Source organism: Ostrinia nubilalis, chromosome 3 (genome assembly GCF_963855985.1).
Source record: "Ostrinia nubilalis chromosome 3, ilOstNubi1.1, whole genome shotgun sequence".
NCBI lineage: Eukaryota > Metazoa > Arthropoda > Insecta > Lepidoptera > Crambidae > Ostrinia > Ostrinia nubilalis.
The window spans coordinates 161280-177757 of NC_087090.1; the positions used below are offsets into that span (position 1 = coordinate 161280).

Consider the following 16478-nt stretch of genomic DNA (forward strand, 5'->3'; position numbering starts at 1 on the left):
TAAAAAGGCATTTATATCATTTAGCATAAGCATCTCGTAGCATAAAAATACTAACCCTTTATAATGGAATCACCTTATATCACCTAACAATCTTTTATATCATGTAGCATAAACTTCACAATCATCATTCAAGGAGTAACGATAGGCATCTTTTTCCCCAGCATCCACTAAACATTCTTGTTTCTCATTCTTATTTTATATTATTTTTCTGGTGGGAAAGATGTACGAGCTATCGTACAAACGTATTCACTTTTCATATAGCTAATAAGTTATTGCTAAGTAAGCGTTTGCGCGGTTGACCCAAATTAGCGCCGAACGCATTGAATACTTTATAGCAATAAATCAGTGTATTTTTAACAGTCACTCAAACTGGTCGTTTTCATTCCACCTCTCTCCCGACCCTTCAGCATCACTCACATCCTCATAGCATAGCATCCTTACCCTAGCATTCTTTAATGTGGGAGTTACACCCCACATGTGGATTGCCTCATTTGAGAAGATCACGCAAGGAAACTCTGTTCGGGGCTTTCTCATAGTCCTCAATCGCCAGGCAAATTAACTCATCAATCTTCTGCACGCTTTCGGAAACCGGCTTGTTCGAGAGGCTAGAAGTTGTCAAGCCTTCGAGCGAGGCGACTCGTAAAATACTCTCGTAAACAGCTTGTATTAACCCTTCTTCTGGAGCAGACAGATAAATATAGCTCAGAAGTTAGATAGACAAGCCGCCCGGTGTCTTATTGTTTTTTAGTTGCTTCAGAGCCATTCTAATCTAAGCCTAGGCGCAGACCACCGATTTTTAATTTGTATGAAGAATCAATCGGTGGAATGTGCGCACTTCCATACATGCCCATACTGATTAACTGCCGGACTAAACTATCGGTGATAAAAAATCGGTGGTCTGCGCCTAGGCTTAGACTAATGTTCGGGATATTTCTATAGTGTCAGGTGAGTCTATGTACTGTGTAGCTCTTGGGTCTCTGTCTAGATTTGTGACATGACAGGTACCTATGCGGGCATTCGTGGAACAGTATAGTAGGAGGATACCTCCATAATTGAAGTCGATTAAAAGTACAACGATGGCTGGGTATAAGTCTACTCAGTTATAATGAAATGCTAACGACGCACTTTATCTAATGAACATATTATTTCGTGTCTTTCGTTTTAGCTCGCAGACGTGTTACGTGAGGCCCGCCAGAGTGATGCATATTTATGAGCGCTATCGTCTTACAGTACCGCGATCGCGACTGTTGTTTGTGCAGTTGTAAACTACATAATATGAAAATAAGCACATAATAATAAGTAGTAGGTGGTATTAGTTGTGCTAAATTGGCTGTCGACCTCGGCTACGATCACATACACTCGTAAAATGCCTAATTTATGTTAAATAGGTAGCTAATACTATTTTAAGCAAAGTAGGTTTAAACCAACCGATATGTCTCTTTTAATTTAATTTTGTGATTTTGCAATACACAAATTTAAAAAAACCCCAATGCAAAAATCAATTAACATTATTTTAAGAAACTGTAAGTAGTTAGAAAATAAGACTTTAGTATCGCGTCGGAGTACCGCTTATGTAAGTCAAACCTTTATTCAGATTTTCAGATGGTCACAGTACTCAGTTGTAGTATGAGTAAATTTTTCGAGTTTATATTATTTTTGTCATAGATTATTTTTGTCATAGATTTTTTTTGTCGCAGAGGAAATGCTTTGTGCACCGTCACCACTGCCGGGGAACAGGGTGGTGTGTGCGACGTCTTGAAAAGGACGGGATATACCCACTAAAACCTCTGCGGCGTTCCGTCATCGCCCGAGTGGGGGTGTCGCGAGTATCCGGCCGTAGCCTTAGACTTCCGCGACACCACCGGCGACAGCCCGCCTACAAGCCGTTCCCGTCAGACGGAGGTGGCAAGGGTGCCCCCGCACCCCCGGCCTGCTGGCCGCCACCTGGGGGCAGAGTAGAACGGTCGTACAACCGGCTTCTCCGCCCCTTTCACCGCCTGCGGAGCGATGATGGGGCGAGAGGATCGTTCTCCCGCTCGCGCTCCGCTGCCTCCTTCTGAAGGATGACCTCCTCTATCTTACTACAACAACCTTTCGTCGCACATTCGCTGTGTTTTTAACCATTCGATGTAGTGATAGTTCGATATTGTGAACATTCGCTGTTGCGAATGCTCCATAATATCACCACAGAATATAGTTATCATGACGATGCAGAGTGCCCACAAATGAAGCGATTACTATTTATTAGCTATACTCGTATTTTCACCTTAAAACCTAGGTAGGTATGCAATGCCATAGAATTAAAATGATTAAAGTGGGATGGGAAGGATGAAAAAAGTTTATTATGGAAATATTGTGAATATGTACCTACCTACCAATTATGATTATTGCCCCTCAATCTTTTCTCAAAGTCAAGTATGTATTAATCATTTCATCGAGCAAAACAAAGCAAATACTTGTTTCAAAACAAAGTTTATTTATAGTTTGAGTGTAGTTCGTGCGCAATTCTGAATTAATATCAAAACAAGTTTACGCGATTTGCGATGAATAGATAAATATGCGCCAGCGTGCATTGCAGTGCAGTGCGCGTGCACACTATTTGGATTGAAAGAAAGAAAAATAATACTACACTTGGTTCAAACACAGTTTAACATGGGTAGGTATTTGGGGAAGGTTATTGTGCATCATGACATGACTAATCATGAGTAGTCTTGATTGTGTTAATGCATACACTGACGATTTTTACTAAATTATGTGCAAAACAACTGCGTCTGTGTTACAAAGACTGAGGAAAAGTGGGAATGGAATCTTGGAAATGATTGCTGAGTGGCTAGACACAGCCATTTATGGTCGCTTTGTTGACTTACACATTAGGCATGTAAAGCAATAAAGCATCCATAATAAATACATAATAGTTTTTCAAACCCATACTAACATACTTCTAAGAACATTGTTACTAACCCTACTAACATAAGTAACATAGTCTCAAGATCAAATTGTTACTAACCAAAATATGGACTGATTTGTCTGAAAATAAATTATTTTTATTTGGTTTTAATATTTATTTAAAAGGATTCCAACAATTTAAATTTAAGCTTGTAAATTTTACTGTGTGTAATATTTTAATCAAGATGATAAGTTTTAATAGTATTTGTATGAGCACAGGAACGAATGCACCACACCACACCTATCCCACAAAAGAATTAAATTGTGAACTCCGTCAGTTTATAATATAACGTGTGAGATTGTAAACTAACAGTGGGTTATGTTAGGTTAGATTGTAATCTAACTACGTCAAATTATAATCTAATTGAAATCACAATTTTACCGTGACATATTACATATATCAGAAACCTATTTTCCATTGTTTGCCGAATGTTCAGCTTCAGTTGCTGCATGGTTCATGGATATAAGAGTTTACTGCCTGAAACATTTTTTGTGGGAACATGTCTCTTACCACCTTAATGCTCTCATTTGAAGTGTGACACATAGCCCCATCTTGATGAAACCAAGTGCTCATGTCATAGCCATGCGATTCTTGCAGCTTTGAAATTAAAAAGCTTTTCAGCATGCCAGTCCATAGCGCTCTTAAAAATTAATCATTTCAATCCAACAAATCAATTAAGCAGGGTAAATCTCATTGCCACCAAGAAGCCTTATACCCGTTTTCACCATCAATCCCTAATTTTTAAGTGACCCCTATGACAACAAAATGCCTGTTAAGTGTTACCATAGGGGTCACTTAAAAATTAGGGATTGATGGTGAAAACGGGCACTAATCTCATTACAGCAGACTTCTTTTTGTGGGGTTACCTTATAAGCAGAGTAAACTCTAATAAGTAATCCAAAAACTGCAGTATTCGTCCATCCTGAATCCATTTCGAGGTAGGTACCTAACTAACGAAAATTTTGGTACATTATGTTGACCGAATGATGTATAGGTACGTCAAGGGAAACACATGTACGATCAAATTTAAAAAAGAAAGTAAATTTAAAATAAACTGCATGAAATTTTCTTTAAATTGCAATAGATAAAGTTCTACAAATTTTACAGTTTTCGTTTCCTTGAATTTTCAAGTGCATTATTCTTTCTGGGCCACCCTGTTAGTTGTTTTTTACATTACTTACCGGAGAAAGATTAAACCTGGGGGATTTTCTAGGATCTAGGTTAACTATCCTACAGATGAGCTATCCCGCAAGGGAAGTTTTTGGGACTTACTTGGCCAACGCTGCCTGCCGGTCGACGCATACTTGCAAAGTCCTGGGTTTTGAGATTGCCCGGCCGGGGCTTACATCCAACAGTCACGGGGGCCTTGCTGCACTCACAACACACACACAGCATAGTATTTCTTAAATACAGCGGGTCTTTACAGTTTTACACTACTATTGCAATGATTGTTATGATTTGTGATGGCAACCGCCGAAAACTTTTGACTTTAGCATTTTTTTTTTCTGTCAATGTCATCGATAGGACAGTCCAGTATTTTGGAACTATAGGACCACAGATATGGATTAGAGTAGATACAGCAAGTTGATCGTCAAAGCGTGCCATTCCGATATGTCCAAATGGACATACATGGTCGAGTGATGTTCATGTATAGCCCGACCAGCGGGTCTAGTCAAAACGCACTTTAAAATCGCAAACCCATCGCAAACCAGTCGCAAACATATAAACAAATCGCAAAAGAGGTCGATAACAAAAAAGGCTTAGTCAAACGGCAAAAAATCGAATCGCAAAGCCCTACCTATCGATAATCGAAAGACTGGTTTGAAATTTCCCATACAAAGGCTTAGCCAACATGCATTTAAGACTCAATCAAAATCGAATCGAATCGCAACACCCGCCATTTTCATTGCGATTACTAAAACCCCGGTGATAAGCTTGGATTCGATCGAAAACCAATAGGGTGAGTTGCACCACCTAACTTTAAACGTAACTATGACGTTAACCGGTGTTTTTTGTATGGAGTTTGACAGATTTTAGACGTTTGTCAAAGTTAAACTAAGATGGTGCAACCCACCCTAAGGCTGTTTTGACAAATCCGTATCGCGATGTCGTTTTGACAGCTAGTTTGACAGCGAAGCATAGATGTAAACAGAGAGCAGAAAGAAGGAAGAAACTAATTTAAAAAAAAAGCTAGAAAAAGTAAAAACAATCGCAAAGTCATAGACATTTTTTAACTTTTATTCGATTTTGAATGAACTTTTATATCGCCGCGTCGTTGGTGGTTCAATGTGCATTTTGGCTGCCATTTTCCGATCGAATCGAATCACTGGTGACGCGGCGACTGACATTAGTGAAAACTTCACATTGGTTTGCGATGGCATTTTGACTAGACCCACAGGAACATAAAAACTAGGGTTTCTGCTCGAGCCTTCTCGAACTCGAGAAAACTCGAGAAATTTGGCTTCATTCGAGACGAGAAAAAAATTACCGGAGCTCGAGAATTCTCGAGTTTCGATTTTGAAGCTTTAATACTCTTGAAAGCCTGTTTTCTTAGACAAAAGTAAGTTTTTAATTATTTAATAGGTTAACGTTGCTTTTAGACTGGCCTAGTCTTCCTTTTTTAAACTTATTTGATCTAAATCAAAACTAAGTAATAATGTTTATCTACAACCTATTTATTATGTATGTTTAATTCTGACTGATTAAAAGACCGAAAAATTTGTTAACTGTCTGTTAGGTTAGGTACTCGTGCCTCCTCGTAAAGTTTATTCAAGTCGTTATCCTAAAGAAATTAAAAAAAATATTAAAAAGTGTTTTTTTTGTTTATAAAAAAAAACTATCGTAATTTTGCTATTTGGACTTGTGTCCTTTGGAAAAAAAGTGATTCAATTGTAGCTCCAGATTTTTTATTGTTATTTATCTTTAAAGTACACGCGACTTTATGACTTTTGTTCCTTTAGTTAATAACTAAGTTATGATTATTAGTTAATATTAATTATGAAAGAAGATTTCATTTTTTGTTTGTTTCCTTACCAAAATAAGTGTGGTACTAAATTCTAATATTGATTGTTGTGCATTAAAGTAGGTATATTAGATTAAAAAACCTGTGTTTTTATTAAATTTCAACCGATTTTAACAGTTTTAATTAAAAGACTCGAGACCCGAGAAAACTCGAGATTTTCGCCTCGAGAATTCCCGAAACTCGAGAAAAAAAAAAGGTCGAGAAACCAGAAACCCTAATAAAAACCCTCGCCATGTTGCGGAAAACTAATGGTACTAATTTCTTTTAATGGCAACAGTAACTGAAAACTTCATTGACATGTCACCTTGCATGTCAGTCTATTGCTGTCAAAGTGTAAACAAACTTTATTTTAAATGTACGCAACTGATTTTGTGAATTAAATTGCTAAAATCTTTTTATAGTCGTGAAAGAAAAGTGGTTCACAATGTGTTAAAGTATTTGTCGAAGAGAAATACTAAGGATTCGGACAATATTTTCATTGAATAATGTTTCCGACAAAGGTTGTCAAATTGACTGACATGTTTATCATATAGTACAGTCCACTATGAAAATTAGCTGTGGTTTGTTTCAACTACCTATTTTAAATTTTTTGTCACTTTCTAAGTGTTGAATTTTATGGAATTGGGAAAGAAGTACCGAGTTTGAAGCGTTCATGAGCAGACATTGCAGTTGAATATTCAAGTTCTGAATTTGATTATTGATGAATAATAAAATAAATCCTACTAGCTCGATTGATGGTTTCATTTAATTTATTTAAACCAGGTTACCTATAATAATATGTTTTCGTTAATTTATGAAAATATCAAATTAACCCGTAATCCTGAATCCTGATACATAAAGTTAGCCTATTAATTTAACACAGGTACGACTGTACTCAGTGTTGCACTATCAAATGCAATTGACGCGCCTCTATGCCAGGGTTTTTATGTTCCTGGTCAGGCTATAATCCGATTACAACAATCGGTTACGATGATTTTACGAGGACAGTAGTACGAACACGGTAGAAAGAAGAAATTATTTACGGATTGAGAATTATAATTAACAGCACAAGTAACAAATAATTAATTAGAATAAAGTAGCAGTAGAAGAAGTATAAAGTAGCATTGTTTTTAATACATATCCTGCGATGTACTCTTAAGAGTTAAAACCATGGTCCCTGTATGTGGTGCACTCAAACCGATCCCAAGGAACCGAACTTACTCATAACAATAAGACACACACTGATGCATGTATTCATGCACTTGACAAATTTATGTCTTGAAACGCTGGTAGGGTAAAAAAAATAACGAGATTTGACGATTTGTAAGAATTAATTTATTTTAAAAAGGTAAATAAAGATGTTTTTGGTTTTGTATTTAACAAATTATCAGTTTTATCGGAATTAATTAATTTTCGAATCGAGTCACACGATATCATTCGATGACTTTGCAAATGCAGTACGATGATACGATTACTTTTACGTTGCGGCAATCACTAAAATTCGCTAAAATGACACTAATGACGTTTCAAAAGTGGCACGCTCGGCTTCATACAATTTTTGACACATGCTGCATCTATCCATATCTGTGTATAGGACACATATTTTGCTAAACGTCAAAAGTGACGTTTCCTTTCCCATACATTTTTTGACAGTGACAGCCACAGATAATGGAGTCACTCCATATCTGTGGGAGTCACAGTATAGATGACCCACGCTGAACTGTCCCACCAAACTCAATGACAGGGGGGCGCTACCATCGTTCAACTATATGGTTTCCAACATGGCAAAAATCGGAACCAGCGATTCGGTATTGACGGTGGCGCCCCACTGTCAATGTCATCGATAGGACAGTTCAGTATTTTGGAACTATACAATCATATAGATGACCCACGCTGCCCCCCTAGACAAAACGCACTTTTTGATCGAATCAAAAATCGAATCCGTCAAAACTCCATACAAAAAAGGGGCTTTTCGACCACTTTCGACTGGTTTGCGATTATAATTTGCACTTTGTCTAGACCCACTGAACTGTCCCACCAAACTCAATGACAGGGGGCGCTACCATCGTTCAACTACAAGGTTTCCAACATGGCAAAAATCGGAACCAGCGATCCGGTATTGACGGCGGCGTCACACTGTCAATGTCATGCATAGGACAGTTCAGTATTTTGGAACTATACGTCATACCGCTAAGTATAGCCAGTATAGCCGCCAATTTTTGAAGGAAAATGCAAAGATATTCTGTGAAGCCTTCAGTTTTTATACAATTAATTTAAAATAAGTACTATCTTTGACGTTTTTTCATTTTTCTGCCGTTTAAATAGTTGAATATCATTATACTTTGACCTATTTTATTTTATTTCGTCTGTCCACATAGCGCATAATATAATTATTAAGTTTATAGGAGAAAAACGTAATTTGCGTAGAACTGAACTTCCGAGAGGGAAAATATTGCTGGGCTATCCGAGCAGATCAAACGAAGATTGGGGTCTTGAGATACGTACATTATTGGAAAGCAGGTAGGAGACCAACCTACAGATTGGTCTCTAAGATTAAGGTTTGAAAATTGCTAAAATCTTTGGATTGAAGGTCGAATATTATGGAAATCGGGCGTAAGACTAGGCACAGACCACCGATTTTTAGTTGGCCGATAGTTGGGCTCGATTTTAAATTGTATGAAGAATCGGCCAAATCGAATCGGTGTACTTACCTAATGTGCGCACTTCCATACATGCCCATACTGATTAACTGCCCGACTAAACTATCGGCCGACGAAAAATCGATGGTCTGCGCCTAGGCTAGGCTAAATATTAATCTCAGAATAAACTTGTCATTTTGAAATATTTCCCATACTGAAACTGTCAATGTGCCAGTTATACCCATTGGTTATACCAGGAGTTATTCCGAGATGAAAGTAGAAGAAGTACGTATTTGAAGCCTGTAAAAAAAAGATAAACATGATGTTATGATTGTAAATAATTTAATTACACACTTTTAATTTTTGCTCTAGACTAGAACCGCGAGGCGTAGCCCCCGCCCCGACTGTCGGCGTACGAGAGCAGCGCGTCGGCGCGCTGGCGCACGACGTTGACGGCGGCGAAGGGCGGCGTGGCGTTGAGCGCGGGCGCGGCGGCCGGCGGCAGCGCAGCGGGCGCGGGCGCGGGCCGGGGCTCGGCCGCCAGCGCGCCGCCGCGCCGCACCGCCACGCGCGCGCGCTCCACGGCGCCCGGCGCGCCCGCCGCCGCCAGCGCCGCCGCGCCCTGCGCCAGCGCGCCCGACCCGTCCGCGCCCACCACGTACCTGGTGCCTGTGTACAAAACTAACTGAACGCTATGCACGATGGCTCGCCCGTACTGTAGTAATAGGCGAGCCTTAGAAGCGCTTGTGTGATATTTTTCGTTCAATGTGGTGGTTTCCACGTTTCTTCGCTCACCGCAAATTCGTTCATCCGTTAAGATGGCGGGTGCGAGGTCCAGAGGCGCCACGGGCTCGTCGCGAGTCCAGCCCTCTGCGGTCACCGGGCCCGAACCGAACGGCGTTGATAGACCTCTGAAATAGCAACATGAGCTTAGATTATAGGTACTATACGTATATTATGTATTATTAATCTATGAAAATTAGCATGAACTTCACAGTACATAAAATTATTTCAGAATCCAGTAAAATGTATACTCTGAACAGTGTCATAGTCACTCACGTAGCCAGTGCGACGTAGGTGTCGAGACGGTCCACCACCGCGAGTCCCGTGGCGACGCCCGCCGGTGGCCAGTCACCTTCCGCTGCTTGCTGCAAGGAGCTTACGACTCTGAAATTAAGTTGAAAGAAAAAAAATATTTTTATCCTGCTCCGGGCTCGTTCGCTTTGACACACGAGATAAACGTAATCATGGTACCTACTACGTACCTTCGCTCGGCGTCGTCGGCGTCAGTGGGCGGCGGCTGCAGCGCGGCGGCCAGCGCAGCCAGGGCAACAGGCGCGCCGGCGCCGCCCGCCCACGCGCGCCAGCCGCCCGCCGCCGCCGCGCGCGCCGCGCCCGCCCGCAGCGTCGCCGCGCCGCCCCATGCCGCAGATAGCTCTGGAATTTCGCGAACACCCCACACCTCAACTTCTTCCTCGTCACATTCCGTCTGTTACCTTAGGTCTCACGGTGCAGACATCCCTCACTCATAAATATATTTATTTATCTTATATTTATGCTGCAGGATAGGGAACTAGAAAATTAGGGGAAAACTAGAGATTTAGGGATTTTTTTCCTATAGTATAATTATTGTTCATGTGTAGCTGCTAGACGGTGCCTTTACAAGTGACCACACTTCCACGCACTTAGGCATTTATTATTACTACACATTACATTAGTCGGCAGCTGCACAGGTAACTGTACTATCGGGGACTCTTCCGCCTGACCACTTTGTAGAAATTTTAGCGTAAGCGCATCGCTCCGGTCACGTGCTCACCCCGTCTCTAATTGGTTACGCATTTTACTATATTTTTACTACGACCAATAAGAGACAATCAGGGCTTAGGTTGCAATACGAAATACCATTGTGCACTTTATTGTCATACGGTTAAGGTTTAAAATGAAATGTTTCTTTTTCTTCAAACTTTCTTAGTTTTAGGCTGAGTTGCACCACCTAACTTTGACCGTAGCTATAACGGTAACCGGTGCTTTTTGTATGGAGTTTAACAGATTTTTGACGTTTGTCAAAGTTAAAGTAAGATGGTGCAACTCAGCTTTAGAATTTTAATAATAGAATTTGGTTACAAACAAATAGATAATATGTATTTTTTTAATATTGTATTTTTATACGAGGTCTGTCTGCTTTTTGCTTTGGCGAACTGTCGACATATTATTCTCTCCTTTGTTTTTTGTGAAGTTTTGTGATCCCTAACCGATTGATTTTGTTTTGTGTTGACCCGTGCTAGTAATTGGACTGTTTGATTGCCTTTTTATTGACCTCCGCGCGATGACTGAATCATGGCCTCTCAAAATAATTCTTAATTCTTATATTTAATTACAAACTTATCTATCTATACATTGTTAACTGTTTAAGTATTATTTAGTTTGAAGTTTAATTTTTATTGATTTAAAACCTTGTGTAAAGACACTTAATGTGCAATAAAAAAATGAATTTGAAATAAAACTAACTTAATATTATAATATTTATAATAACCAATTACCTGGATCATTGCTACCTAGTTACAATAATTGTATTAAATTGTAATAACGTAGATAAGTGTTTCTTTTAAACGGAAAACAAAAGTTGCTAATGTATTAAAAATAAATAGAAACCTATTATAGGTTTTTATTTACATTCAAGGATTTAAGAAAGTTATTATGTAGCCAGATCTTACAATAATTGTTTTTAAGCCACAAATATTCCTTAACTATTTCCTAATTAATTCAATAACATATAGTTTATAAATTATAAGTTCCGAATAAATTAAATACCTATTAAACAAGTAAAATTCGAAAGTGACTGTATGATTTTGCATTTCTCGCCTTAACTAGCTAAACTTATACCATGAGATTTACAATCTTAATATCAACAATAATTATAGAAAGGGCTACTTTTTTCTCAGGAAATTGCACAGTTACCTCGGCATGTGCGATAGCAATTTTGTGACCCGAGCGGGCAATCGCTAGTTCAATTTTTACACGAAGCCCCATATAATATTTTGTAGCGATTCTATATTGGGTTTCAAATTTACTAAAATGCGACGTTGCCAAACGAGCGCTACGGATGCGGGTAAGCTAAGCAATACTCAATCCTAAACGCTTTACATAGAGCTTGGTTTGAAAGGGCAAACATCTACAGTGGTGCGCCGACGCTGCTTAGACCCGAAACATGAATGAATGGGGGCGTAGCTTAATCGAGCGTGTGTGTGCAAACAATTTAGGCCCTTAAGGTGTCAAGGCGTCCGAGTCCCCGATAGTACATATTTTATGTTGAGAATACACGCAAATTGACGTAAAAATCTCATCATCAATGTGTTACATTTTAGCAACCGAGTTCATAAGAAAGAATTGGATTGTTTTTTAAAACGGCACTGTTTTTAAGGGAGTGTTCCGACCGCCGACGATGAACGAGAAACGAGTAGAACTAGAAACTATAAACGAGCATGGCGATGGTACCTGTTCTTTGCAAATAAGTAAATACTTTGACTTTGACTTGACTTTGACTTTGACTTTATCGTCGGGCTATAAGCGAGTGTGCGAGTGCGATGAGCGATTACTCGCGCCACTCGCCCGCGGTCGCTCAGTCCTGTGCAAACCTGCGCGCGCGACATGTGTATCGCTGAACGAGTATCGCTGAGCGAGTATCGCTGAGCGAGTTTGTTCACACGGAATGAATATTTTTCGTACGTTTCTTGAGCGAGAAAATAGCCGATAGTTAGTCGTTTACTCGCCGGCGGTGGGACCACTACCTAAACCTACCTGAACTAGTATTTTGCTGCAATGTCTCAAGGAATTGAGCTAGCAAGGGTTCGGTGCGGTGCATTCCTTTCAGAACATCGGTGTTGCCTGCCGCGGTCTCCATTATCGCCAAACTCTCAGATACGTTGAAACCGTTTCTAAAATCGAAGTAGGTATTTCAAGTTACAAATTACCAATTTGATGGTTAGTGCACGATACGATGGTAATTAAGTAATAGATTGTTCTTACTGAAACGTTGCTTTAACAAATTACATATTAAGAAAGGGATGTGATGTAACATACCTTGCTAAGTCGATAGCGGGCTGCAAGACCCGAGCCCATGGCAGGGCGCCGTAGCGAGCATGCAGCGCCGCCAGCGCCGCCACCAGACGCGGCGGCCGCGCGGCGGGCGGCGGGCCCGCCGGCTGCAGGCCCGCCGGCTGCGGGCCGCCCCACTCGAACAGCGCGGGTTGCTGCGTGCGAGACTGCCGGTACTCCCAGTACAATAGGGATCCGCTCCTATAACCCAGTAAGTGGAAATAGGCGTCATGAAAGAATACATAATTATTCCAACATGACATACTTACATTATCTTAACATTTACATATTATTAGGTACTTACTATATTTACATATACAGGGTGTTAGGTAAATGGGTATATGAGCCGACACTAGCCCATGTTAACATATGCATATAAATGGTATGGTGAAGTTAGAAAATTGATATCTTCATTTTAATTATTTAAATTTTCATACAAATCGGATTTCATAAAATTTATTTTGTATGAAAATTAAAAAAATTAAAATGATGATATCAAATTTCTGACTTCACCATACTATTTATATGACCATGTTAACATGGGCTAGTGTCGGCTCATATACCCATTTACCTAACACCCTGTATAACTCCAAGTAGGTGTGCGTAAGTTTCTAACTTAGAACTTTACAAGCATTTTACAAGCTAAATAATGCCAAGCTTACAACGGCATTGGGAGTTTTATTGCGTTCCGTCGCGACGTGATGCGTCGCTCGAGTACGCCAACCAGATTTGCGGCGTTTAAAGCAACTCACGCGTCGAGCGAAGTGAGGTGTGGCGCCAGCACGCCGAGGCACAGCGCGGCGGCGGCGGCGGCGTCCAGCGCGCGCCCGCCGGCCTTCAGCGCGTCCGTGCCCGCGCTCGAGCACGCCGCCGCCGACGACGACACCGATCCGTGGGGCACCACCTGGAATATTACCATCATTTACAACAATTTCACCTGATGAAAATTGGAAGGTGATGATTAGACCGAAGGTGGAAGCGAGATTTACCCAGAATCCGCACAGAAACTGGCTATGTTACCGTCAACTGCCGGATCACAAAAATGCTGGTAGTTACTACCTAACATTTGACATTTTTAGAAATAAATACGTTTTACTTTTTTTTAATGATTGCGATAGATTTAGGTTAGGCAAGATGATGTTAACTATAAGGCCAACTTAAAGCCCTAGGTACTACACTTATTATTATTCTGTGGTACCTACTACTAACTAACTAAATCGTGTAGAAAATTTTGCCTGCACTGGGTACCTATCGAACAGCGTTGCCAGTTTTTTTTTTCGCCAAGTCGGGACTTTGGTACTTTTTGAGTGAAAATAGCGGGATTCTTCCGTCAAAAGCGGGACATAGTAAAAAAACGTATACAATCAAAGGTTTTCAAATATTTATCTTTTTATTTGACTTAAAATTACGTTTCCGTGACAATAGATAGCAAAAGTAGCCATAGAAAATGTATTTTAACAAAAAAATAATATTTTAAATCAGATTTATTCTATTGTTAAATTCGTCTTTAGAATAAAAAAAGAAAAAAGAACAAAAATCGAAATAAAAAAAATATTTTTCTTTAGAATAATATGGCGTTTCAAACAATAGTCTGGTGAAGTGAGTGTCTCTCTCCGAAAAGCGGGACCGAGCCTGTCCCGCGCGGGACATATAAATTTGATTTAAAAATCGGGACGTCCCGCCAAAATCGGGACGTCTGGCAACGCTGCTATCGAACCCGAGATCTTTGGGTCTGAAGCAGGTAGTTTCAATTTCATAGCTACTTCCCTGAGAGCGTGTAAACGTGCTTTCGGGAGCCTACTTGCATTTATAAAAAACATTTTGAATTTGACTTTCAGGGATCGTCGGTCGGAAGCACCTCATAGTCTCCGTAGTAGATCTGCGTGAGCAGCGCGAGCGTGATGGCGGCGGAGAGCGCGGCGAAGGCCAGCAGGATGAGGCGCGGGCCGCCGGCGCAGCACCCCCCGCCGCCCGCGCCCGCCCCCGCGCCCGCCTTCAGCGGCACGTCCTCTCGCAGTTCCACCACGCCTGCGGACCACCAACCGGCCAAGCTTCTTTGAGGACAAGGCGTCAGGCGCGGATCCACCGTTGTGGGCACTGTGGGCATGCCCACAACCCTAATTTGCTTGTTTTAATTATGATCTATTGATAAGATCGATAGGCATGTATGTATGTTCGGGCATGTAGTGATCTTACTCTCACTTTGCTAATTTTTGGTGGCTGTGCCCACAACCTTTTTTGAGGGCTGGATCCGCGCCTGCAAGGCGTCGTCACTACATGCAGGTGTAAGTATGTACATGTGCATCATAACTGACTTACTTACAAGTTACAACCAACGACATCTTACAATCAATAATGTTCAGGGATAGAGGCTAAATCATTTTGTATAGGGTTAAACAAATAAACCATAAATGCAAACAAACCATAAATGGACTAGAAAAGGGCTAAGTTAGCAACACTGACGCCAATTTTGACAAAAGAACAAGTGAGTACCTGGGGGGGAGTGCGCCTCCGGGCTATCTCTTGCGCTCATAGTGGCGTGTGCGGCTCGCGGCCGCTATGCTGAAACCAAGAGCTTTTTTTTATATGAAACAATAACGTGGAAGCGAGTTTGACTGGCTGGATTTAGGGTGCTATATTTGGCCGGACGTTTAACCCTAAAAGCCGGACATACCTTTTTAATATGGGTATACCGTATGTTAATACAGGGGGGGCGGGGGGTGCAATTAGTACCTAATCATAACTCATGATAAGTAGTTACTTTAAATAAAATAAAATAAAATAAATAAATAAATTCATTTTATTAAACTAGGATAACGGTGTTGACTGTCCAATTAGTCTGTATATTTATTGAACTATCTTAAGAAAAAATATGTATTGTTCAGTTGTTTGTTTTCCTAAATAAATTAAAAAAAAAAAAAAAAAAAAAAAAAAAAAAAAAAAATAAAATACAGTGTGCTCGATATTATTCTGTGGCTCGACTTTCGACTGGCGCGGGCGCCCCATAAAAAGCCTAACAAAAGCCGGACAGACCGGACGAAGGAATATTTGGCCGGACAAGTCCGTAAAAAGCCAAACATGTCCGGCTAAAGCCGGACACCTGGGTTGCCAGATTATAATACAATTATCAAGTTCATATAGAGTCAGAAACTTCCTTGCACACAAATTTAAGCGCCATGGTCACGGAGTACCCAGTAACTGAGGAAACTGAGGTCTACCCTCTTTCGCAATCTTTAATTACTATAATAATATTATGTAAGTGTTGTGTGTCGAGAAAAGTTGCGAGAAAATAGTGAGTCGGTGAACACAGTGGTACGGGAGGCAATAAAATTATTTTTTAAGTTTTACTTCTATAGAATGTTTTAATATTTTTGGTAAAAATGTAAAAATATTATTTATTTATTTATCTTTATTATAAAAAACACATACACAATAATGATGTGCTAAGTAACTAAATCCTATTCTATGGATGTAGGCAGGTGTTTGTTATTCTTTCACGTAACAAGTAGGTACTGGACGGATTTTGATGAAACATTACATTATTATTGTTTATAGGTACCTACATCAGAATTAATAATAAGTAGGTTTTTACATAATATCTATGCAATAAATTATGACGATCTGTGACAAGCTAAATTTCACGCGGGTGAAGCCGTTAGTGTAGGTAGGTATATTGTGTTATTAAAGAGGAAACTTTACCGTTTTCCAGTTTGAGAAATGTGAAAATCCTCATGTGATTGCAAACCTAATTCAGAAAACATACGAAACCACCACGAATACACTCACTAAAGTACCT

At 40.1% G+C, this 16478-nt stretch overlaps 2 long non-coding RNA genes across 2 annotated transcripts; both read right to left on the reverse strand.

Moving 5' to 3' along the window:
- Positions 1–9179: 9179 nt before the first annotated feature.
- LOC135088205 (uncharacterized) lies at positions 9180–9940 on the reverse strand. Its single transcript, XR_010260966.1, has 4 exons — positions 9853–9940; positions 9647–9754; positions 9383–9498; positions 9180–9256 (listed from the first exon to the last, which is right to left on the reverse strand). It is a non-coding gene; the product is annotated as an uncharacterized LOC135088205 (long non-coding RNA).
- A 37-nt stretch (positions 9941–9977) lies between these two features.
- On the reverse strand, positions 9978–12758 carry LOC135088206 (uncharacterized). Its single transcript, XR_010260967.1, has 3 exons — positions 12668–12758; positions 12386–12522; positions 9978–10024 (listed from the first exon to the last, which is right to left on the reverse strand). It is a non-coding gene; the product is annotated as an uncharacterized LOC135088206 (long non-coding RNA).
- Between the last annotated feature and the right edge of the window lie 3720 nt (positions 12759–16478).